Source organism: Plectrocnemia conspersa, unplaced genomic scaffold, assembly GCF_051122295.1.
Source record: "Plectrocnemia conspersa isolate PC_06_02 unplaced genomic scaffold, ASM5112229v1 ptg000003l, whole genome shotgun sequence".
NCBI lineage: Eukaryota > Metazoa > Arthropoda > Insecta > Trichoptera > Polycentropodidae > Plectrocnemia > Plectrocnemia conspersa.
The window spans coordinates 23880820-23905115 of NW_028277167.1; the positions used below are offsets into that span (position 1 = coordinate 23880820).

Sequence of the window (24296 nt, forward strand, 5' to 3'; positions counted from 1 at the left end):
AAATATATTTACTAATACTCGAATCGTTTTAAAGCTCTTTCTATCATATAATTTATGACCTCGTTTAATTAATCATTTTAATATTTATTCGTGTGAACTATTATTATCGAGACGTGATTAAAAAAATATGGGTTGAATTAAGATATTATCCTACGGCCTTTTAATGATTCTAATCAAACATACAACAGGTTAATTCATCACTCTTTTTATTTAATTTTATTACAATATATATAGTATGTATACTCGTATAGATTTAAAATTATAACTTGAACGTTCACGTTGCAAAAGAATCCAAAAGCAATCCCGTAACCGAGAGGATTAATTAAGTTTTAATCTGACAATTTGATAAAACAATAAAGTCCCCGAAGCGGCGAGAGAAAGAGCACAGCAGTCTAATTAAGCGGTGCTTTTTCTTTCATTACGGAGTTGACCCGCTTTAAAGCATCTCTACGTGATATGAAATAATGTTTCGCCCTCTTGTTTTTTTTTTATTCTGTTCATCCTCTGCTCGCCGCTCGCCCACTTTTATTTGAATACCCGCCGGCGGGGTGGTTTAATGAACGGTTCATCGCTCCTCTCGCTCGCCCCCGGGCCGTTTTCGTTCCCCACTTTTAATTTCCCTCTGGCGTTATTCGCTAATATGTTTTTCGTATTCATAAAACGTAACCCCTACTCTCCAGACTGTTATTCCCCGGCCCTCTTTTTGGCTGTGTATATTTTCGAGCGCTCCCGTGTTTTTGCGGGTCTGCCGGGCCCGGACTCGCTCTCGTCATCCCTCCGACGCCGGCTCGCTTTGTGTGTTTACATTTCCAAGCTTTAATTGCGATTGTTAATTTTAACTTTGTGTGAAGTTTTCGTTATCTCTCATTTAGCGCGGCCCCACTCGGACAAAGATTCCTCTCGTAAAACGTATTATTCCCACGGTTGCGCAGTTTTAAACCCCACCAATTACACTGCTTTAATTCTGATTGCTTGCGCTTAAACTTTTGTCGGATTTTATTTTATACATTGACAGGTCCTTGTCGATAAATCAATTATCATATCATACATTCGACGGTGTCGAATTATCCGGTCGCTTTTACATAATACCGCAATTCATCATTCGGGTGTAGTGGGAAGGCCGATAATCTGCGTCAACTGGCGACAATAATCTCTTGAGTAATGTGCGGACCGACCCTTGGCTGCTGCGAGGGCGAGTAAACCTTAAAGGGTTGATACCCGTAGGTAGTAGCTACCGGCCATATAAACGGCCCGAGTGATTTACAAATATTTCGGACCGATTACACCGCATCGTCTGTCACGATGCGAAATTGTTACGATCTGTCTAAAGGTTATATAATGTCACTGATTTCGATCGAAACAATTATCTATACTATGATGGATAGGTATCAAAGATCATATGATGGATTGGTTTTTGAGCATTATAGTGAGTTTTTGTCCCAAGATCAATGGGTTCATCCTTGCTTCTTAGATAGGTTTATATCTAGAAAAATAGACAGAGAAGTTTATATATTGCTCTTTCTTTAAAGAATGTTGTAGCTAAGAAAGTATGTAATATTTCAGTTGCATCCATAATGTTTACTTTACAACCTTAAATGGAAAGATGGATAAAAATATATGTTAGGTGCTATAAATTAATTCACTTATTGAGGACTACCTTTTTAGGTTTAGGCTGTAAGCTGTAACCACCCTTTTTTATCAAGAGTCAGTACACAAAAACATATACACGCATAATTCACGTGATCACAGAACTGAGTTGAATTTGAACAAATAAATATAACAGTAAATAAAATTAAAAAATATACATATGTAAATTAAAGCAGGGATTATAATAAATGAAACAAAATAAACTATAAGAAGATAATAATCTTGACAACCGTATCTAAGGAACAAAAAAAACAATTTCATATTAGAACGACCGATCTATCATGAGGTAAAAAATTAAGAACACGTGGTGATGAAACGTTGTACGATGTTTTTCTGCACTGACAATAAATAGTTGTAAATAAATAGACTAGATAAATATTTCTATCACCTCTGTCATACAAAAACAGAATCTGATCCAATTATTTCTATCGGGAGTAATCACAATACAAAATTTTGTCACAAAGACGACTTAACTCGTTTCTTATGTAGAATTCAGCTGCATTAAAAAACTTAAACATTTAAAACTTCAGTACTTGGATTGTTATGTGAAGATAAATATTGCATATTTATATAATCCTCATTTTAAATAGATTCGTTGCAGATAGTTATTCATGGGGTGTTCACTATTCTTACTGTCCAACAGTTAAATGAAAAACTTAACGACACCCTATGTGTCACCAAGTGTTCACCCATACAAGTACTGACCACCCCCAATACTGCTTAACTTCGGTCGTTGGTTACATCAACAAAACGATAATGCACATCTTATATATTTTAATTCACGAATCATTCGTTTTAGTGCACACTAAAAATATATTTATTAAATGCTCATTTTTATTATTGTAATGCACAAACAATTCTTTTTATGAAACAATTATTTTTTATATTGATAATTTAAATTGGCTTCGTTTTTATGTACATTTAGAAATCAAATTAGAGTCGAGACTTGCAGAGCGAATTTGTTTTATCCATTTCATTAGCACTCAACTTTTTTATAAATATTTTTTTTGTAAAAAAATATTAACTTTATTATATAATATTCATTTTTACATCTAGACATATGAGGTTAGATATTTTTATAGGCAATAGTGCAAATTACGACCCTTTTAATTTTCTAACTCTCTAAGTTCCTTTGGAGTAGTATTTATTGCTGTTTTTGCTATTTATTTTTTTGATATCCGTCTAGGGCTCGGTTAAAATTTTAAAATGATAAAATAGTTAATATATTAAAATAGTTTAATGATATGCGACTTCTACATAGTTCTTAAAATGTGAAATTTGTTATTATTACTACTAAGTTTGAGTACTTTTGTGGGACCGATATCAACTCAATTATATTTGCTTCATTTTAATATAATTTAAAATACTTAATGCGTAAAGCTTTCCGGTGCACTCTGTACTTAGGTTTAACTATATTAATATATTTGTATTTGCCTAGTAAATTAATTGGAATTAGACAATTTAAGCTTATTTAAACTTCGACAATTGAGTCGTAATAAAAGGGCTATTACGTACAGCTGAACGAAGCGAAAAAACTCGAAAAGCGGTCACTAATTCGCATCTCCTCTCTCTCTCTTAAATTGATATCTCGGGCGGAATCAATTATCTTCACAAATTAAAATATTCATCCGGCGCGTATTTGCCAAATGGATTCCGGGTTGTTAGCTCGGGCATTAATTAAATTGAAACGATAGCTATCGGAAGAGCGAGCTTATATTTAATTTTCACGAGGCGTTTAACCCCTTTTGGCGTTACAAGTACACAGTCGGCCGGCTTAAGGACCGGATTAGCCGGAAAACTGCAAAACGGCCAGAACGCGAGTTCTCTTACCCTCGAGTCGCCGGCCTCGGGCCACTTTTCCGGCCCTGGAATTTCCTCGCGGAAAACTGAAACAACAAAAGGCGCGTCGAGTGGGTACAATAAGCCCACCCGTTCAGGGTTGGTCGGTTGCTTGCTTACCGCAAAATTTCCACAATGTAATATTCTTCAGTCGGTCGGAAAAATAATATTGTACATACCCGCCGACGCTTTCATGTTATTTTATAAAAAGCAATAAATCAGGAATTCAGCACTCGAATGTAAGCGGAAACTTATGCGCTTACGGGACAAGTACGAAACTGGGGCGCGGGTGAGAACGGACTACAAAACCGCAATTTCCACCGCATGATAAAATCACATGTGTCCAAAAGTGGTTTATTTGTTTGAATGTATCACATACGTGTGAAAAAAATTAAAACAAATACTGATTTTGAATTTAATAGAAAATATTTTATTGAAGTGGTTGGAAAATATATTACGATAGTCTAAATCAGTGATTTATAATTCATCTTAGTCACGGAACACTTAATTCCTCATATTGAATGCTACATATTTCTAGGAGGTAGGAAACTACACATTCTGCTCTCTTTTATGTATCATAAATATATGAGCTGCTACATACCTTTGTTTGGATATCTACTATCTAAATAATTCGCTTCGTGTGCGGTTCTGTCACTACCGACACTATTTGGTATTACCTTTCTAATTGAAACAGTATCGCGTGAAGCAGTTTACCTTCAATAAAAGCTTCTAAATTATTTTAGCAAAATTGCTTTTTATTTTTATATATGAATTAGTTTCCTAAACTTATTTAAGATATTAGATTTAACAATGCTATATTTTCTACCCTTTGAATTATGACTTCTAATGTTTACTCCTCGGAACCAATTACTTGCCTTCATGTTTTCATGATTATTAAAATTATTTATTTCTCGAATTACATCACTTCTGCTGGAACAAATTATTGACTAACAAAAGAGGTTCGCCGTGCCTATAATTGAGTGCGAAACCGTGCAAAAACTCCTTATACAGCAACTTGCTCACAACTCCAGTCCCTTATGCGTCGTAAAATATACAAATACGCTTTGCATGCTTCGGCATATAAGGTCCAACCGAGGATTGCATAACATTTAACGAAGCAGAAATCACAGTTCTACAACCGCCGCAGTCGTTTTGAGTCCGTGTATAAATAATTTAATGCGACGCAACACGCCTCCTTACAATTTACAAATCGCGCGGTAATCCTTCATTAATATTAATACGGCGGCAGTAGCAGCGGCAGCATCAGCCGCGTTCATAATCTCAACCCGCCATAAATAACAATGGAATCTTTTCGCTTCGCGGGGAGAGAAAGAGTAGAGTAGCGGGCAAAAGCGGCAGTCGTCTCGCGTCGTAACTCAGCCCGATGTATATTCATCGCGCACAAAGGAGCTTAACGGCGCACGAGTAATCTCGTTTAACCGTCGGCTTTATGCGCGGTTTATGACGGTTAATAGGGCGCATCTTTGATCGTAAGCGGATTACGCGAAATCCGCACGCGCGAGCGGTCGAAAAATGTAGATAGACGTACTTCAGGATAACAAACTGTGTGTGTATGTGTGTTCGATTCGCTCGCTCAACTTGAAAATAGACTAATTGGATATGTAACAAAAGAACAATCAGTCAATTTCGGATAAATTACTGCATCCCGAATAGCGTACATTATTGATTTTTTAAATGTAGGTACTATGGTCGTAATCGCGGCAAACCATATAAAATTCTACTTTTAAAATGTGAGGTTCATTTTACATAAGCATACCGCATAATGTATTTAATATCGTATCGTGTGTTATTTACATACTGATCTGAGCATTGAAAATGAGGTCTAAATATTTAAATTTCAAAGGTGAAAATTCGCATAAAATGCGAGTTTGATCTTGCTACATTAACCCTGTGGTTGCCGAACCTTTTAGGATTAATTTAAAAATCGGTTTATTACGTATAAAAAATGGTATTAATTACCCTCTATTAATTCTATAATCCAGGGTTTCCCAAACTTTTTCAGCGACGGAACACTTGGCAAATCCGAAAATTTTGGCGGAACACTTAGCTTATTTTTTAGGATGGGTAATTCATAATAAAATAAAACATGTTATTAAAGAAATGTTATTAAATTTGTTTATTAAACATAAAAATATAAATAAATAAAACTCCTAATGACTGATGATTTTGGGTTTTTAAATAACAATTTTTTTATATCAGGCTCAATTTTGGTTAGTTGTATTTTCATATCTGCCGTGGCGTGGAGTCTATTTCTGTATTTTGTTTTTGTTGCAATATACTTAAAAAATCCCACTTCGCATAAATACATCGTGAAAAACGGAAGTAAACAAACCAGAACTTGTTTTTACACCTTGGGGAACTCTTCAGTCAGACTCGCCCAGAAATTATTTAATGGCTGATATTTTTGTTTCAAATCAGAGTCATTAACTAAATTCTCATAATCCCTTAAGCCCACTGGTTTTACTGTTCCGGAAAATGGATTCCGAACCCAGAAATCGTCCTTACTAGTTTTCGGAAAATATTCCGAAAGAATTATTTTCAAGTAATATAGGTGTTCTAAAAATACTTGTGAAACTTTTTTATCTACTTGAAAATTCAATTCATTTAAACATTCATATCCAAGACAGGGAAACAATCAGAATTATTAGATTCAATCGATAAAATCTGAAATTGTAATTTTTTATCAAAAGATTCAATTTTTTCTCTCATATTAAAAATTGTAATACTTTTTTCTTATAATTATAAGTTAACATCATTTCACTTTGTAAAAATATCTGCCAGATATGCAGATGTATCAACCAGGAAGGATTTGTTAAAAATTTTATAAAATGATGTTGCAAATTATTTTGTGCTTTCAAGAAGACTAATAATTTATTTCGAAGTTCATAAAGTCTTAATAGTACTTTTCCTCTGGATAGCCATCTCACTTCAGTATGTAATAAAAGTGCTTCATGTTCACTACCCATTTCATCGCACAAAATTTTAAATAATCTGGATTGAAGTGGTCTAGATTTTACATAGTTTATCATTTTCACGGCTACTTCATAACATTTTTTAAATTTGTGGAAAATTTTTTAGTCAACAGTGCATGCCTATGCAAAATACAATGACTGCTAGTAGCATATGTAGTCACATAAATAAAATTCGTATAACAAGCACTAATATCGTGTGATTAATTAACAAAAAAAATATTGTTTAAATACGATCAAATTTTAAAGTTAAAAAAAACAACACCGACTTATGAAACTTTTCCCTCCAGATTTTATACACATCAATGTTGAATATTTAACACATATTTTCAAGCTTTTTTATCAGATTTATGAACAATTTTTATGTATTAGCAAGACTAACAATTTTTTTAATCTACTCTAAATTTTTGTGAAATATCTATTTAGGCTCCGCGGAACACCTATTTTGGATCCGCGGAACACCAGTGTTCCGCGGAACATAGTTTGGGAAACCATGCTATAATCCATTAAAAATGTATCAATTTTAACGTCATTTTCGTCAATTCTTGCCATTAAGTTAAATAAAGCACAACCGTTTCTAAAAAACACTAAATTAACTATATTACTAGTGAATAATGTATCTATTTGACAACGGATTTTTTTAATATGATTTGTTATTGATTAATAAGGAATATAAAATTATGTAGAAAGGCCATAAATAAACTTCTTTGGGGAAGACAGTAGTGATTGGCAATCTACTTATTTTAAATTTTGACAACCCATATTTTTGGGAAATTTCGAAATTTCTGAGTCGCTCTTGATCAGCTCGTGGCAGTGGTTTTCGTGGAGTGAGTCGGAATCGAAGTCAAGTCTGGTTTATGCTTTGCCTCAGATGAAGCTAAGCCAATTTAGAGAAAAGGCTTATTTAGACCAAAGCATGATTATGTCTTCCGGGTGATTCTTTATGAGTGATACCATTGTAATCATTTCTAAATGCTGATAAAGGATACGTATAAAAAATAGTATAAACAGTTTTTAGTCGCTCTTAATCCTTGAATGGCTTATTTATTGCAATGTCAAAAGTCTGGAGATAGTCACTCATTCCTGCGGGAATCGTTATTTGATCAATTCTTCTCTCTGCAAATAAGTTCTGACTTCCAGATTAGCAAACCTATTTGGCGACCTCGTAAAAGAGGGTTCACTTCCTTGAGACTGGTTGTGTGCACTAAGCTTTTTCGGTTCAAAAATGTCTTTCGTGTCATCTAGATAAATTCTATAGCAGAATTGAAATAACGTGCGGCAACACCACTGATTCTGCGGTAAAAGAAAATTCTAGAAAATGAATCAACATTCGCATTCGTAAAATCTTTGCCAATACGAGAGATGAGATATAACGAGAGATGAGATACGAGAGATGAGATATATATTTTATTTTGGGAGCCCTGGGATACGTTTCTTTGTCGACTCGCAGAAGTGTTTATGTAATTAAACACTTCTGGAAATTGCTCAAGGGCATCGTAGACAATCCTTCAGTGCTCGAGCAGCTTCAAATGTGGGCTCCTGAAGGTGGATATAGTTCTCGGTCGCGTCCACTATTCTTGCCTGTTAAGTGTAGAACTGGAGCACTTGCCAACTCTTCTCTGACCAAGGCCATTTATCTGCTCAATTCTGTCCATAGTAATATTGACATTTTCTCTTGCACTTATGGAGTTTTGGTTCAATTCGTATGGGACAATGCACACCTGTTGAGGTGATTTGTGTCTGTTGTTTTATCTTGTTTATATTTGTATGTATTATGATGTATTAGTACTTTTGACTATCGTGACGCATTAGGTTTGCCTGTCAGGTCACGATGGTTATAATTTTAATAAATAAATAAATAAATAACGGAAACTAAACAAAGCTAAACTCGAATTATAATTTCTTTGCAAAAATTTTATTTTTGATTTCTTTTTAATTGGGGCTTATGTTACAAACATTCTGAAAAATCACACTAAGGATATTTTAATATTATATTCAAATTGTGATAAATCTGATATGATTTGTGTAATTAAGTGTAATGCCTGCACTACACCCTCTGGAAGTTGGCCAAGGACGGAGAATATAGTGTGATACTTCAGTCGAGTTCGGTTCTGTCCGCTCTAAAATCTCTCGGAAGTTGTCCGAGGTTACCGAGAACGGGAGGTAAAGTGGGGGTAATTCAGTCGACTTGGCCAGTTTCGAGCGCTTCCGAACATTGTCGGCAAAAGGACCGAAGTCGGAGCTGCTCTTTCGAGCGCGAGCGGTGAGATACTTCCCCTTTCGCTCTCTCGCGTGTTAAGTGACGAGAGTGAGAGAGATAATGATATGGTGTTTCGCAAACTGAGATAGAACGAGTAACTCGGTTCAATTTCCGTATGCGCGTAGGCGTCCTATGGTTAACACGCATGTCGAGCGTTGTGTCGTGGTGAAGTTATAATACCACATGCTTATCGGGGACTTCAACAGACTCTTACTGACATCTTTGAATATTTTAGGGCACCAAAAGGGATTAATTATATTTTTGATAGTATATTATTCTAACAGATGTCGTTATTATATTTTTTTTCATATAAAATTAAATAATTAAAAAATAATTAGTGGTACTTGATTTTGTTAAAAAAAATCGTTTCGAATATCCTTATGTATTTTCCTAGATCGCTTTATATAAATGTCTCACCATAACGAATTCTTATTTAGAATCGATGGCGACAAAATCTAGGATAGTCACAGATGTGGTGTTCGTATTCTGAAGTATCATTTTTATGCCTTATGGCATTTTGCAAAACCCGACAAAGATTTTGCGTAAATTTAATATTTACGACCGAAAAGTTTTCATTAATATTGTATTGGTGAGTGTCGACACAAACTTTTATAATTATCAGTAGCGTAATTTTAATAATATGACAATTTAAAAATTGCGATTATTTGGCACTTTTTTTGATCGCGCGCATATATGCCGGCGACAAGCCGCCGCCCGGACATCATTCACAGCCGCCGTCCGGACGGCATATGAAATTTACAGTTGTAACTTCGGTTCGGACAACTTCCAGAGAGTGTAGTTCAGGCATAAAAAACACATGCATGTATTATATAATAATTTATTTTTAATATATGTATAGCGAATCCCTCTAAACAAAAATATTGACCTTACCTTCTTACACAATTATCCAAAATGATAAAAAAAACTAACTTAAAATAATTAATATGTGCGCTTTCAAAAGTTATTTAATTATTCAATTAGTCGAACTTTCTACTAATATGTAAAATATCCGATTTTTTAGAGAAGTCAAACGGGTCTTAACTAATTTGTTGCACTTTTTCACTTCCGTGCGATACAATATCAAAAGCTCTTTTAATATCAAGCATCAACTCACCTGTACGTTTTCAAAATTATGGAAATGTGTTCTGTTAAATTTTCGCGATTGTGTATTGAACGGTTTCCGCTCGCGCTATATTGTTTCCAGTAAACTTTGAGTTTGCAAACATTGTATCGATTTTAATTACACCTCGATTAAACCTTATCGCTATATGATTCGATTACGCGCGCTAGCAGCGTTAAACGTTAACTTTTCGTCAAAATTTATACGCCGCGCGTCTCCTCCCCGCTTTCGAGCAACGTCGTTTGCCGTCGGAGGCAGTAAAGTATCTACATTAATTAAAGTTGTTCCAGCGTTCGCACACACCTAACTCTGGCTGCATTGAAACCGTAGAATTGTGCATTCAAATAAAGCTGAATGCGAAATTCGCACCGAAAGCCGAATGAATATAAAACCGCCGAAAGTGCAATTAAAGAATCATTGTGTAACGTGTATTCAATACAAACGGTTAATTCAAATAAATATAAATATAAACTCGCGCCCTATATATGTCGCACAACTTTGTTTGAACGCCTAATTATTAGTTGTGCTTTTATTGAATTTATATTGAATTAAATACGACGCCGAAATAATTTTGTAGGTCGGAACACGTCCGTATGCGTTTATTTTATTACCCAAAAATCGCGTTCGCGGTTAATCACTAACGACCCGTGACTTTTATTCAAAGCCAATTAAAACAGCGCACGCAACGCCGAATCGAAAAAAACAACCCCCAAAAATACGGTTTCGAATTCGCGTTAACGCCGTAATGATTTTTCCGTTCGGAAAACGACCGCGTTTAATTTTCCGCTTTGGCGTGCCGCGTCTCTCTCTCGATTGAAATGTAACCGGCCGCAACCGGATTAATTCCAACGAAATGAAAATTTGATTTAACCCGCACAATATACAGCCTGTCCGCGAAGTATCGCGACCAAGCGATTTCCCGGAATATAAATCGGTTATCCGTAGCTCGTATACGAAATATATTTATACACATATATAAAAACCGAACAACAGACAGTTATTAAAACTTTCACATTACGGCTGTGAATAATATAACGGCCGGTGAGATTAAGCAGTCCCGGCAACGTGTATCCCCGGTAAATATTTAAACCGGATCTGGCGCGGCAGCGGGGGTGGAAATTAACTCTCCCGTGTAAAAATTTAATACGCCGATGAAATTTAATTTAATACGATTCGGAGAACGTTCGCCCGCTCGTTGTTGATTTTTGTTTCAATTTCCAGTGTTTGTTTTGTTTTGACGATTTTTTCGTAAGCTTTTCCACATTTTTTTAGTAATAGCCGTTGTTTGAAATATCAATATTATATGGGTTTCCATGAGAACCGTATATATTGTTTCTAGATTAACAATATATTTTGAAAAATAAAAAAAACATATACTTCTAAACAAAATACATTATTGAATGATATGTTTGGCGTAATACACAACCATCTTTACGAATGGCTTTGTCAATTGGGCAAGGCCTGTTTTATGCATCTTTCTATCACTGTTCGTACTACCTATTTATTTTGCATATAAAGACCCATTACTGATGAGCGTCTGAAAGGGGATTAAATTAACGTAAACATACTAAAATTCGTGTAACTATGTCAATTATCAATACGATAGATAAAGCCAACGATAAAGGCTTGAATCGCATATGAACCCTAATTTTTTCAACTTGTGTCTGGAATATCGCTATTATTGATTATATTATTATTTCAATCGATTATCACATATAAGGTTTTTATAATTAATTTACAGACTTTGATTTCAGTCTGATGTCTCATTACTTATAGGGTTGATTTTGTTTACATCGTTGTAACGTTGCAATATGATGTAATAAATAATAAATGACAGTTTTTATTAGATACTGTATGTAATAAATCACGGCCTAAATTGCAATACAAAATTTCCGTTTGCATTGTAGAAATAAAAAGCAACGCTCTATTATATATTTGGCTTTTTACAAATGATTTTTATTTATATCGATTTTTTTGTCAGTTTTTTATTTACAGAACTTATATTTTCATTGGTTTGTATAACTAATTAAAACGTAGTCATTTTAAGGTAATCACACGCACTAAAATTGTTTTTATTTAATAATAATTACATGGGAAAATTCATCCGAATGACCAGATAAAGCATTTTTTATAATATCGATATCAAGGGTAGCCAATTTTGCTCTACTTCTAAAGCGTTTTTTTGCCGTCGGCTTATGTTTGACAAATATACGATCAACTGTTAAAATAAAACAGATCGCTTAATATATTTATGTACTGATTAGGGATTCCAATCCCGGGTCAAAATTTTGATCCCGGGATTTCGGTATTGCAATTAGTCGATCCCGGGATCCCGGGACCAGTCCCGGGATAATTTTCATGTTATTTTATCGATAAAAATAATTAAAAATGAATAATACAATATATTTTTACATCTGTTTTTTATAACGTACAATGTATAAAATACGTATAATTTTAGTCTTGGGCTTAAAATAGAAAATAATATAATAAAAATAAAAAAGGGAAGGTCTTATATATTTATTTGAGAAGAAAAAAATGAACTTTTGACAATGTATGTACATATGTACATTCATAGACACAATTAATTGAAAACATTATTTTGAAAAAAACTCACGAAGTAACATCAAAGCATCAAGTGTTTTATCATTTAGCCTTGATCTGATTTTGGTTCCTAAGCAGCCTGCTGCTGAAAAAGCACGTTCAGACTCACAGCCTCAAAGATTCACAGATGACACGTGCAACTCGCGCAAGTTTGTACACGAAATATAACGATGTTGTCAATAATAATTCGATTGTGCTTGATAAATCAATCAATCCGAAAAATTCGGGATTATGTTTTATAATCCCGGGACTCATCGGGTATTGAAAATCGTTCGGGATCCCGGGATCCCGGGATCCGGGATCCCGGGATTGGAATCCCTAGTACTGATCATTCAATGTAAATACTGAAATGTTAACAAACTAACAATATTTAAAAAAAAAATATTTTACATACATATTTTTATTTTTACTAGTCAATTTGGGCCATCTGCCATATCACACATCAGTAGAGTTTGGAGCGTCTATATCTCAGCGTAGTTGAGGTCTTCCAAGCGGTATGCTAGAATATGATTTCGACGTTTTTTTTTGGCAATAGCTACATCGCCTTCCCACTGGCGCCTTCTGCTACCAGCATTATCATTGTAATGCATTGAATAAATAGTACGTTTTTAAAACATATTATTATTTGATATATCCTGAATTTTATTTTTGACAATTAATTCCTGCCCGTTCAATAATTTCGACGTAATATTTTCATGATACTGGCCGAGTGCTGTGAATTTTCAGGCAGTTACAAGTCGGTTTGCTAGTATACTCGCATGATCTAGAGTAAAAATCAAGTCTCTGGTTGAGTTAGCAAGTTTTGAAAGTGTTATAAATTATGCTTGTTTGCGTGTTCGTGGAAGATTGGTGATGGTCCTTCGATAAGCTTTGACGAATGAGACATAATAACAATTTGGACCAATCGCGATATTGTTTAGCCCCGCCTCCGTTAAATCTCTTGGTGAAAGCATAATTTCCCAAGTAGTCCTTTGTGGGTGACCTTTTGATAATGTCAAAATATATGTTCTACAATGTGTATTTGATGCGAGGTCATGTTTGTAAAAAAAACGTTTCTTTGTTGTGGTGATTGGTGATAATTTATGATTTTCTGCATGGCTATTGTGCAAGGTTTTTCGTGTTTTGTTTGGCTAAACCCTTGTTTTTTTTAACTTTTTTGAGAGTCATTGTTGAAACCCATAAATAAAATTCCAAAACATATTTTTGATTGTATTATGATGATACATAGTAAATATAAAAATTAAGTATAAATAGATGTTGCTTCGTCAGTGCTGAAGTGTACGCAAATTTAATTGAACTGATTTTAAAATTTTAAAATTTTTTCTTGCTAAGATTGACTGATATTTTTACTCATTTACAATGCAGCTTCAAAAATAATATCGATAAAATAGAAGCAAGCGACTAAAAAAAATTGACTTGTGATCGAAATGCATTACCTTTGTGTGTAAGTAATTTTCAAATGAAAGCAGCTTTAGGAATCATTTTCCCTGTCCTGTTTTTGCCAACAACTGGCTTAAAGGTCCATTTGACACGGAAATTTTAAAGGCTTATTTGAACAAGATATTTTCGTGGAATTTTTATGCGATACATCTTTGTAACATTCAACAAAACTGAACTCACCAATTTTGGTTACTTCTCAGATCTGAGTACCCTGCATTTGCAAATAAAGCATTCAAACGTTAGATTCAGTGTAATATATTAATGGGAACAGGCTTTTTCGGTATTGTTATTATATATGTATATGAAATTAAAATATTGAAACAAACTCAATGTAGAAGTAGACCTCAGAATAAAACTTCGAGCCCGATATTGCGGTTCTGTTTTCAAGGAAACGACTACATTAATCTCATTATTAAGTAAAACATATTTATCGAAAAAAAATATTAGGATTTATTGTAGAGTACGCTCGGGATAAGGATGCCGGTTTGTTATTGTGTGCGTGTACATGTATATGAGAGAGAGAAGCGATGTAGCGTGTACTTCGTTGTCTCGCTTTCTCTTTTAAGGACAATCGCTGATTCGTCAACGCTGGTATTCGTCATTAAAGTGCAGTGTGGCACAGAAGTTAGATCTTCTCTAGTGATTTATTTTAAATAATTTTGTGTTGATATTGGTTTAACCCAGATATGCCCACTGTCCCATGGGTAGATCACTAAACTTGTGCCACTGTTTTTTATTTATAAATAAAATTTTAAGAGAACAAAATTTCTTGGGCATATCTGGGTTAATTGATATCAAGGCTTCAAATATACACTGTAAGTTATTCGTTTTCTTACTCGTAGATTAAAATATTTTAATTGTTTTTTCATTAATCCTTACGTTGTTAGTTTTTTTACACTATTCTCTGTAAGGCTTAAAAAAGTTATTATTCTTATCGTCGCGCCAATGATAATTTTTTAATTTATTCAATGGACTCGAATGATTTAATAGAGTCGTCGAGCCATTAAACAATCTGCGAATAATTTCTTTCCCCATTTTATATCTTTTTGCTATTGAAGAATAGCTAAAGACTTCATTATTTTTTTGACTAGTGAAAGATTTTGAATTTTGCAAATATTTAATTAATGACATCAATGTCTGGTTTCTTCGATTATATAATATACTTTTAATTGTCCGTTGAAATTTCCAACTTAGCTCAGATGTATGTATGTTAAATAAACATATATTTTCTTTTAAAATAAAAAAAATAAATATTCTGAGTGAAATTGTTTTTAGCCACACAGTTCACGCACACAATAACAAACCGGAATCCTTATCCCGAGCGTACTCTAACCAATATTTGCCTAATATTCGACACGATTCTTGAGATTTGTATCCAAGAAAACAATGTCGGAGTTAAGAATAAAAAAAATATTTTCAAATAATTAATTAATTGTTAGCTGTACGTACCTCCTCATTCGGTATGCGCTCCTGTTACCATGTTACTAAAAAGCGCGCACTAAATTTTTACGCTTAGCGCTTATTTAGATTAGGCGTTTTATAAAATCAAAAATGATAATGTTTCGTAAATTATGGAATATTATTATTGTGATATATAGATATAACAAATATACAAAGCGCGCTATTATCATCCCCTTGAGGAAAAGCGGGAAACGATCGGTCACCGCTCGGCGTCGTTCTCGGACAAGTGTCCCCGTCGTGTTTATCGTCACGCGAACATACACATATTTTCGTGCAACACGAGAAGGGCAATCCCCAAACATCCCCTTTGCTAGCCATTATTGAATACTCGAGCGTTTATCCACATAATCCGGTTCTTCCCCAACTTTACATGAAATTTCAGCGCTTCCGACGACTTATGCCGCCGTAAAAATACAACAAACGATCTCGGGCCACATTACGTCGCGTTTTCAGCATGTAATGCAATACGACGCTCGAGAATTTGTATCACGTAACATACGTTACGGAACGAGCGAGGGTGTGCGACAAATAATATTATTGTGTTTGGATTTCTAGGTAATGCAATAAATCTGTCGCGCGCCGTCTCAATCGATCCCCCGCTCGGGTTAACTCGATTCATAACTCAAATTATCCGCGCACAAGCACCGCCAAAGTTTAGCGCGCTTCTCTCTCTCTCTCTCTCTCTCTCTGTGCGCTATGCCAATTTGCAGTCAATTAGCGAGCGGCGAGTCTCTGATACTCGAGAGCATCGCCGCGCGTATTGTGTTATTATCGCTGAAATAACAGACCCTGTTGTACTGTACTGCTGCAGTAGTCGTGCACGAGCGCATTGGCAATCGCACAATCCGCTCGCAAATCAGCGTTTACGTGTACGTATACACGTTTTCTTCCTTTTGCGATGCTTGTATATTATTCCCTGCCTTCGATTGTACGTTGCTCTGCACTCGATACTATTATATCTTACCGGCGGCGGTGGCCAACGGCGCAGCCACCCAAGAAGCCTCGCGCGTTCTAAAACGTTGGCCGCTGTTGCATACCGGTCGTCCGCGGCTAACAATGGAGTTGCATGCATAAACTCTGTCGAATTTCGTGACTCCCGATCCTGCGGTTCTGCGGTCGATCGTTGGTTTGGGGGAGGCTTTGCGCAAATGCGTTATTCATTGAACGTGGACGTCATTTTATTCGCATACAATACGCCAATTAAGTCGCATTTCTGGTTGTATCTAAAACTAGCATAGTACCCGTTGAATATCATAGGATGTAGGTTTACTTAAATGTTCTGATATTTGAGTCCCATATGTACGCGTTTATTTTATTGGTAATGTCTTATAATGTCTTCATTTCTAATACTAGAAATAGAGATAATTTAAGGATAGATAGGAATATTGTACAGAGGAGTGAACTTGTATAATATTATAACATTCCTATGACAATTTGCAATAATAAAAATGTAATGGGTTTCCTTAATGGAATAAAGATACACCATTGTGCCAGTAGCGTAGCTAGGGTATGTGCCACCCGGGGCAATCCTTAAAATTGCCGCCTTCCCCATACATTTTTTTGCAGGGTCATAAAATTAGCATTTTTAAAAATAATAAATTGATTATTTTTAAGCTCTTGCTATTCGTAGATTTACATAAATTTTAGTTTATTGTTAAGAATCACACTAGACGATTCCATCGCGAACATGCCTCCCCCAAGCATGTGCCGCCCGGGGCGGCCCGCCCCCTCCGCCCCCCCATAGCTACCCACTGCATTGTGCATTAACCTTTAGAAGTCCAAAGGCATATATGTATTGCCTAATATATTTTATATATTTTGAAGCCATTTTAAATGACTTGATGATGAAATTTCCAGAATTTTATATCATTAGTTAATCAAAGATACTTCTATCAATATAGTACGGTAAAAAAATGTAATAATTCATAACTATTTTATCTAGAATTGTTAAATTACTAAAATTCGTCGTAAAATCTGTTAATCAATCGATGGATTTTGGAAACAATTTTTTGACCAGTCTGTACCAGCAGCCTTTTATGTTTTATGTTCACGTTTAATTTCCGTTTTATCGGATCACAATGGGTAGAGTTGACCCCATATGCAATTTCGTAAATACACTATTTATTAATATCGACAAAGACTCGCTTTGAATGGTGAACTCATGTCATGTGGTATTTATATGATATGACTCGACAAGCATATGAACAAAAATATCACGTCGTCAAGAATGTCGTATTCGTTTGACTGCCTAAATTGTTTTAGTGTATAAGCAATTAGATATATGTATTAGCTAAATTAATAAAAATAAATGATATTTATTTTAAGCTTTGTGCTTTATAGATTTTTTATAATCCAGTTGCTATTGAAGAAAATAATTGCTTATTAAAAATTTAAAACATTAAATTCACCTCCGTTTATGAATAAAATATTGACATAGATACATTATATGGTATACAATTTTATAAAGCAGTTTGAACTATCTATGTAAAATATGGAGCTCGTATGAAAATATTTACTGCTGAAATTGCCGCTCATGTCGTCGTTCAATAACGTACAATCGCATAACTTTCAGCAACCAAATTGCTCTTAGCCAACAAAGTTTTTCAAATATTTTTTTATTATTATGCACGCAAACATTCTTTATATTTCATTTCAGATAGACGACTTTAAATCTCGAGTAAAATCCGACGCTCGCGTCTGAGAGAAATTCCATTCGAGAATATTTTTACATACGTGTGTGTGTGTGTATGTAATATATAATACATTGCAAAAATGGATCTTTCAAACTCTGCTTCTAATAACATTTTCTCTAGACTTGTAGATAAAACGCTTATTTTTATTTTTGCGTCGTTAGCGAATGTTATATACGCCCCCGGTGCGCGTCGTAAGAGAGCGAGCTTTATCCGCCTCGTTGGGCGCAAATAAGCTTTTTCGATCCGAATTTTCTCCGCCTTATATCCATCTACACACAACCACCGCACCGAGGTGGAAACAGCTCGAGGTTATCGCGAAAGCCCGTCGGCGTCGATTTCGCGCAGTAAACTCTGATTCTCGTATGCTTAACCATTTTTAAAAATTGCATGGTTGAATTTTCTAGCGCTCGGCGGACGTCCGGGAAAAGGCTGAAAGCGTAAGACAAATAGAGCTCAGTTTGTTCTTTCTGTTCATACACGAATATAGTATTATACTATATAATTATTTGCACAGTCGAAATTTCGCTTGTTAATCAGTGTAACACTGAGAAAGTTTATCGCGATAATGTCCGCCCGGACATCACGAACTCGGGACCTCCTCTCGTCGAGGACCCCGGGGCGAGCTCGTTACACGCGACCTGTGGCTCGACGAGAGCTGACCTCCGGCACGTTTATAAAAAAAACACCCAACAAACTGCGAATCAAATTAGCGCCAACTTACAAGGGTCGGGCCGCGTGTTTGCGTTGTAAATATATCACATAAATAATGATTCACTTTATTTTATTATCTTTTATTATATTGTCTGTGAAAAAGAAAATTAAAATAATTTATTATTGTGTAGATCTGCGAGACGTTTCGATGTTATAGTGAAGAATCCGCAACACATCCACTTGCCGCGAGAGTTGACTCGCTTGTGTTATGTCTGCTCACTTTGCGCATGCGCTTACGCTGCGGTGGGGGTCCGCCGTCTCGCCGGCGGCGCGACGGGATCAGAAGCGATCGGGCCACCGGTCGGTGTACATCTCCTTGTTGCGTCGCACCGCTCGCGCTACTTTCACACGAGTGTTCCGCGACTTGGATCTGCTATTTGGATTATCAGTGTCTTTTGTGCTGCTGTCGTGCTTGTGTGGAGTGCAGTGCTTAGTGTCGTGTAAAAAATATGTGATCTCGTCGACGTTTTCTGTCGACGGTGGTGCTTCCGTTTTGTGCTGTGCGATCTTTCTTCGCGATAAGAAGAGCGCTCCGGGTGCTCGCATCAGCGCCGAGCGCCGACCGACGGCGGTTTACGATCGAAAATTGCTATCATAGTGAGGCTGAAAGAATCACCGAAGAACAATGTGGACGGCACCGAAAAGAAAGAAAACAAGAAGAAGAGCGCCAAGCACAAGGACGTAACGGCGAGCTCGCCGTCCGACAAGAAGGACTGCGGCAAGGAGCAGCAACCGCCCAAGCACAAGGAGAAACCGGAGGAGGTACTTGGTCGATTGACGGCGACAAAACCGGCCACTTTCGTAGCTTTTTAACGTTTGATACAAATAATACGCGTACGTGCACCTTCCCCTTGCATTCAAGAAACACTCTTGATTATTAAAGCACCCCCGCAGGGACTGGAACGAGGGGCGCGCGCAATAAACCCAAAGTAATAATTTCGAAAGAAAAAAAAACGCCCCCCTATTATACATTGTTATAGTAATAATAACGAGTCGACAACACCTGGTGTTTCGGTGTATGTGTATATATATATTTTTTGTTATTATTTAATCGACGTTGTAGTATACACTAAACATTGGCACGAAAAGTTGAATTTTCACTAAATAAAATGTGACACATACAGCACCAATAATCGTTCAAAATGTGCCAACTTGCGCAATCTATTTAACTTTTCTAAGCAAATACTTTAAAACAGACACTTTTTACTGTCATGTTGATTTTCACCAACTCAACTTTTTATATACTGGTGCCTTGACTTGTTTAATTCGTTCCGTGACGGATCTCGTAACTCAAATTACTCGTATGTCAAATCAATTTTTCCCATTGAAATACTATCTAAATAAATTATTTTTATTTTGTTCGTATGTCTAGTCAAATTAAAAAAAATTGTTCGCGTCTCGAAATCTCGTAAGTCGAGGTTCCACTCCTGTATATATATTTATTTTTTACACCCCTCGTATTATGTGCACACGTTACCGCAGCGGCTCTTCAGCCCCTAAATTAAAACGCCTTAATTAGTTAGCACCGTATTTTTTGTGTTATTATTCCGATAAATCCTGTGTTTTATTTAACCTGTATATTTTTAACTCGGTTCGCGTGACCGCCGGCCGGCCGGCGCGAACCCGCAATGAATTATTTATCGCGGCCGTCCGTTTTATTTGTAAAACGAATCGAGCGCCGTTCTGTTCTGCTGCGATCCGGCTCTTTGTTTCTCGGTTGTTGTTTTTTATTCACTTTATTTTTTTATTTTATATTATATATATATATCGCGGCGGATCGCGTGTCCCGCCGCCGTTTATACACACAGCACAACACAAAACAGAATTACAATAATCCACCCGAACGAAAAGCTCTTTCTCTCTCTCTGGAATCGATAAAAGAACGGAGCTTTCGCCGCCGCTAATTCCCTTCCGCCCTCGCTCGCTCGATCTTCTCTTCTCCCCCATTTAACCGTTTAAATTACTTAACGCCGAGTGTCCCGCTCCTCTGCCTTTGCCGCTCGATTCCCGAAAAGCCATGAAGATTAAACCGGGGATTCTCGACTGCGTGTCGCCGACTAATTATTATTCATAATCGTTTTTTTTTTCACTGCAACATACAACCCCTCTCGCGTGACTGTTTACCCTTATTTAAACAAATTTACAATGCGTTTTTGTGTGTAGTGTATTATTAACTCTCGCCCGTATGCGGGGAAAAAAGGTGTTGTAATCGCTCGATATAATAAAACATCCCCTCATCAAGTTGATGAATGATTTGGGTCAAATTTATTCTACATCTTGGTGCGATATCAATATTTGTAGCTTAAATATATTTTTAAACAACCCCTATAATTTATGTTAAATTTTATTTTCGCTACTAATATAACTTTACAAAAAGATACACATTCACTGTAACATTTATACATATGATGTAATTAAATAATGATAAAATATTTGAAATCATATAATTGTACTAGCACCTGTCAGATAATTTATATTTTCACTGGTAAAAATATGTATCTATTGGTAAAAATGTATTCCGATATGATTTTACTGAAATGACATATTTTAAAAAATATTTTCGGGATAGATAGTGTTTTTTCTAGATTTTCTTTTAGTAACAACCACATGAAACTGAATGTATTATTTATTTTGCTGCACTATATCTAGTTGTCAAATTACCGATAATACAATCTATAAAAACATTAAATTTATATAATTCAGCTGACGCTGTTGTTGATTTTTCGTTATTTCTTTGCTGCTACTATTATAGTTATGATTTCTTGCAATGTCTCTCTGCAAGCCTATATATACAGTACTGTGCAAAAGTTTTGGGCACCCGATCCAGTAGCAGTATTTGAATAATAACATCACAGAATCTTGGGGTTTTATAACCAATTTTTTTTTCTTGTTGTTGCACAATCAACACACGTTTAAAACATAAAAGTAGTAATTTTTCATTTTTTTACGCAATAGGGACTGAAAAAATGCATTTTATGACCTCAATTAAAAATACAAATTGCTTGTTTTTAAAAAATAAGAATCCTATAGACTAATTCATTTTTGTTTTGGTCCTTGTCTATACAACAACGCGTGGAGAACTAAATTGTATTCTTTAATCGCCGAATATATAGAAAACCAAAGTATTTTGATAAAAAAATACATTTCTTAAATTTGTAGTGTGTATTTTTGTGCATTTTTATATAAAAAAATGGTAAGAATATCAATATTCCAAAGATGCAAAATAGTATCTCCTCATAAAGAAGGATTAAATCAACGACTAATTGCAAAAAAGTTTTAAGACATAATCAAAAAATTTGCATAAACGGGTTAATTTTTGTAAATAAAATGTAACATTTTATTTACAATTTTATACAATAAAACATCGAATTAAAAAAAATTTTGGCGTAACGCCAAAATATTGACCATTAATAAACAAAGCCATTTATTTGGCTTCCAGTCGATAATGTGTAAATTAGTATTCATAATATTTTTTTTTTACTCATACTCAATACCCCTCTAGCGTGACCGTTCACCCTTGTATTGAAACAAATTTATAACGCGTACTCGTGTGCTCACTATTGTTACCTTATTTTTTTGTTATTTATTCGTTGCACAATTATGCGTTCATAACAGCCGTAATTAACCGGTGTGCGGCCCATTATTATTTATTCTCTCCCGTCACTATTGTGCATTGCGACCGATTTCAATTCCGCGCTAATTCAGCGCAATAATTTGCCTTTGTTTAATGGCACTCGACCGCCGCCGGCACGCGTTGTCGCCGTTGTATTATACTGCCTTTTTGTTTGCCGACAAATTGTACGTAATCCGCGTTTAATTTACTATTATACAACGGTCGGTTTGTGTCGCGTGTTGTGTGTTCTATTATGTACGGGCGGTTATCGAACTTTCGAATCGAAAAACCGAAAAGCTATTTGTCGTAGATTATCATATATTTTTTTGAGGCACTGATTGTGATCGTTGATAATATGTGGTGTTTTTTGGTTTATTAAATTCAATTAGATCTGTCAGTGATGGTTACTATTGTTATAATACATAGCGACGGTTATTTGTCACGTTTGACATATGCGGTAATCGCGTTTATCCGAATAATACCAATATGGGAATTTAAACTGCCTCAATGGTAGTTACCTAGTTCGAGTTTGAATTGTTCGGGACCCCTCTCGAAAAACCAATAATATACTATGTGAAGCTTTTTAAATTTTGCCAAACCTGTTGTTCCTGCCGGTCGCGATTTGTAGCCGCTCTGACCCCGGGGGTCGTGCGAATGTCGCTTCGTTCGCTTTCTCTAAACAAAATATCGAGTTTTTTTAATATGTAAAGCTTACACATGTACCCTACGTAAACCCTCCGTCGAACGAACGGCTTCCTCCTCCCGGCTCGTTTCGAAAATCCTCTTATGGAAATCGCGAAGGGTTCGACCTTATTGCGCGCCGCGTTATTATTATTACATACATATATTTTTTTTTCCTATCTTGAATATTAATTTAAACCGAGTGCGTATTTATGTGTATAATGATACGTATGTATTTCCCTCTTGGGGGCAGATCCCGGCACATTTTCATCATTAGTTGTGTATTTGTTTGCTTAGTTGCGGGATTGTCAGGCGAGCGAGGGGTGGAAACGAGCGATATAGAGTAACGCGGGATTTATTCGGGTGTATTACGCAGGGGTTGATGTTTCGAGGGTTTAATTTAACCCCGGGCATAAACGCATAAATGATCAGTTACGGACACAATGGTTTCCACGCACCCAACGTATTATCCATCTGGACTGGGTGGCGTAGGGGAGCAGCGGCGTTTTAATTTGTGTATTAATTTATGGATACTCACTCGCCCATGTGTGCGAATAAAATTTACATATTCCCGAACTGTGAAGATTTTATTTTAACAAGTAATAAAACTTTTATGTGCATTGTAATATTATATAAAAATTAATAACCATAATATTTTTTTAACTGATATGTTTTTTATACCGAACAACGGTGAGTCGAGAAAAAAGGTGCGCACCTTTCAAAACCAAAACTCAAGCATTTTTTTCTTAAACTATATTTACGACCGACCGCCTCTTATTCTCTCGAAGGGCTCCCCTTTTATATATATTTTTTGCATCGCTACAATTTAATGAATGCAGTTTATTTTATTTCCTACGATACATATCATCTGCCTTTTGTGCGCCGTCCATCCCTCGCGAACGCATTGATTATATTCGAACGTTTACCGTTTCATGCTCACGTGAGCTCGAATAGGCATATCGAGTCTTCGGGGAAAATTCTCATCTCAGTTTGCACGAGGATATCCGCAGGCCTCTCAGACAAAGTGCTCTCAAGTGTTTGTTTATTTTTTAACGCGGTATTTATCCAGGTATATTACGTGTGTGTATAATGTGAATGGGATACCCTCAGGGGTGTTTTAATCTCCCGTTTTGTGTATCATCATTTGCCTCTCGACTTAATGGGGTTCGGGCCTGTTATTAACTTTTTTTTGTTCGTGTATATTAGTCACTGCGATCGTCGTGTGTGTATTTTTTTTTTC

At 35.7% G+C, this 24296-nt stretch overlaps 1 protein-coding gene and 1 long non-coding RNA gene across 15 annotated transcripts in view; one reads left to right on the forward strand and one right to left on the reverse strand.

Moving 5' to 3' along the window:
- Positions 1 to 24296, forward strand: part of tay (tay bridge kinase) — a 310160-nt gene that overhangs the window by 205319 nt on the left and 80545 nt on the right. For 4 of the 14 annotated variants that reach the window (XM_088183460.1, XM_088183463.1, XM_088183462.1 and 1 more), the window contains exon 1: positions 19044 to 19524. The exons of the other annotated variants lie outside the window; for them this stretch is intronic. The gene's annotated coding sequence lies outside the window, so the exon portion shown is untranslated. Of the gene's footprint in view, positions 1 to 19043; positions 19525 to 24296 lie in introns of those variants that run through there. 14 annotated transcript variants of the gene reach the window in all.
- On the reverse strand, positions 19044 to 22892 carry LOC148237016 (uncharacterized). Its single transcript, XR_015809167.1, has 2 exons — positions 21377 to 22892; positions 19044 to 21294 (listed from the first exon to the last, which is right to left on the reverse strand). It is a non-coding gene; the product is annotated as an uncharacterized LOC148237016 (long non-coding RNA).